Source organism: Furipterus horrens, unplaced genomic scaffold (assembly GCF_987537825.1).
Source record: "Furipterus horrens unplaced genomic scaffold, mFurHor1.1.pri manual_scaffold_12, whole genome shotgun sequence".
In the NCBI taxonomy this organism is placed as follows: domain Eukaryota; kingdom Metazoa; phylum Chordata; class Mammalia; order Chiroptera; family Furipteridae; genus Furipterus; species Furipterus horrens.
Window position 1 is genome coordinate 1,254,396 of NW_028327182.1, and position 2,964 is coordinate 1,257,359.

Here is a 2,964-nt window from a genome sequence, read left to right on the forward strand (position 1 = left end):
AGGCACCCAAGGTGCAAGGCAGGAGTACAGCTATCTAAGTAACAGATGACATGATCCTATATAGAGAAACCTAAAGAACAGATACACACGACTATTTAGCTAATGAACAATTTGGCAAATTTGCAAAATACAAAGTTCACACTCAAAAGCAGTTGTTTATACACCAACAATGAACAATCTAAAACAAAAATCGAGTAACCGTTCCATTTATAATAGCGTTTGCTATGGGCTTAACTGCGTCCCCTTAAAATTCATACGTTGACGTGCCAGTGGCCAACGTGATTGTGTTTGGAGACAGGGCTTATACGGAGCTGACTAACGTTAAATACGGTCCTGAGGGGGAGGCCCCGGTGATCAGGGTTGGCATCCGTATGACACAGGTGGGCTACTTCCTGGGCCCAGCTGGCAGGAAGCCAAGAACCGATTGCTTGTCCCAGTGCTTTTTCCCTTTTCCTTACAACCGATTCATTAGCAGCTAGGCCACAGGACATGGCTGTCTGCGAGCCCCACTCCCCCTCACTCGCACGTGTGGGCTCGCAGGAGAGACTGTCCTTCCTGTTGGGTCCAGCAGGAGCGAGAGGAGGAACAACAGGAGAACAGGCCGGGAGTTTAGAACATTTATTTGACCAGCTGCACAAGCGCGCTGAGACCAAAACGGAAGGTGTCAGCCCCGAACAAAAGCAAGGGAGGGGGTTTTCAAGGGGATAAGGGTGGGGTGGGGGTGTTAGGGATAAAGAGGGAAGCCAGTGACTCTCACACCAGCAGGAGATGATTAACAGACGCATCATGGAGAAGGGGCGAGGAAACACATTCCGCAGCTCCTCACACTATCTCTGGGATCAGAAGGAGGAAGATTGTTGTCACCAAACATGGAGAAACGGGAACATGCAGCTGGGTAACTTTGCAAATAAGCTGGAGATAGATCTGTCACTAGATTTCCCTTAATCACACCCCGAGTTAAGCAGTTAATCGCGTTAGACTGTGACCCGGGGTAACCAGTAATGGAGCAACGGGGGAGGAGGAGAGGGGAGGGGAGCTCATCGCGTTACCATAAAACCGGTTTTCTTTGTCTGCTTGGCGCGCATGCCCCTGGCTGGCGGTGCGCTCCACTCTGCAGACTCGTGAGTAACTGCCTGGCTTTGCCGCTCAGGTCCTGTGTCCCGGCGACTTATTGTGAGCGTTTCTCACAGAGTTGAAGGGACTTTCCGCAAATGGCTCTGGGGGAGTTGGCTCTGAGAACAGAGAAGCTACTAAAACAGAAAAGTGACTAAATTCTTGCCGGCAGACTAAGCTATCGTTGAAGGGGACAGGCCTTGCCGGCAGGCTAACACATCTTTGAAGGGCACAGGCAGTCACTGGTGTCAGCAGTTACTAGGGGAACCCAGGTCTCATGCCTACGACTTTCTGTGACCTTCCCTTGTTTGTTTATTTATTGCTTTAGAGATCACTAGAGAGAGACACCATCTTGTGGTTCCACTCATTCATGCATTCAGTAGTTGCTTCTGGTATGTGCCCTGACCGGGGATCGAACCTGCAACCCTGGTGTATCCTGAGGATGCTCTGACCAACTGAGCTTCCCGGCCAAGGCCCACCTTCCCTCACTTAGATACTAAAAACACATCCGTGGGTGGAAGTTTACATGCTGACGAGGCATGCGACGCTGGGAGAACCACGGAGCTGTACTGTGCAAGCCCCGAGTCCCCGCCTCTGCCCACTGAGACGTCACACTGAGACCCCATCTTGCCTACCTCGACTGCTCTAACACTGCTCCCTGGCCTTCTGCAATCGCATCTACTCCAAAGAACTAGCTCAGCTCAGCTACTTCTGCCCAAATGACAGTCACAGCAGCACTGCTCCCGACAGCGCCAAGGTGTCAGCCACCCAACGGCCGCCAACGTGTCCTGGCGGAGAGGGGGAGACTCGAGTCAAGAGGCTCCCCCGCCCCCTCGGTTCCTGTCCGGCCCGCAAGACAAGCGACAAACACGTGTTGTGGAAATGAGACAAAGGTCGTTCATGAAACACGCGCGCCCCAGCGCGGAGCTGCCAGCGGACGCCGGGCCGTCGGAGTGCGCCCGACAGAGGGAGTGCCGTGCTTGGGAAGTAATGCGTGCGGGCCCCGCGCTGGAGCCCAGGCCGCCCGTGGGCACTCAGCTGAACTAAGCACGCTGTCTACGGGGTCCAGTCACCCGCTAGGGTCCCCTCCTGCTCCCGCGCCTGATCCCGGGAACCACGGGCAGCCCCGAAGGCTTGGGGCCCAGGCAGCAAAGGCCCTCCGTCCTCGCCCGTGAACTTGGCCCAGAGCCCGCTTTCCCAGCCGCGCCCCTCCTCCTGCTCCGTCCCCCCGGCTTGGCACGTTCAGGGCCCGCCGCTATCTCAGGAACGTCGCAGAGGCGCCCTTCCCCGGCGCGGCCCGGAGACGCGCGGGCCGCGGGGACGACGGGGAAAGGCCGCGGACGTTGCGTCCCCGCACGGGAAGGCACTGCTGCCCGGCGGCGCGGGGGCAGGACGGAAGGGGCAGTCACGGCGGCGCCCCGGCCGCACGGCTCGGAACGCTCCCTTTGACGCTCTGCGTGTTCCCGTCGCTGCCACCTTTAAGCCCGCCCTCTGCCCACGGCCGGGGCCGCTCACGGGCGCGGGATTCGGGGCGCTGCCCCGGGAGCCGCTTATTCGGGGCCTGAGCTTTAACGCCGGTCGGCGGGTGCGTTTCGTTTCCGACAGGGAATTCAGTGGCACTCGATGCACCGGCCGGTAACGCGGGGTGACGGCACCGGCTCTCCCGGGGGCGCGCGGGGCACCCGTTCGGCAGGGCCCCCGCCCCCGCCCCCGCCCCCGCCCCCGCCCCCGCCCCCGCCCCCTGGCGCCCGAGCCTCGCCCGCGCACGCGCCCTCGCAGCCGCGCCACTTCCGCCCGCATTCGCCGCCGTCGCCCCGCCCAGCGCGCCGGGCGGAAGTGCGGGCGCCGGAA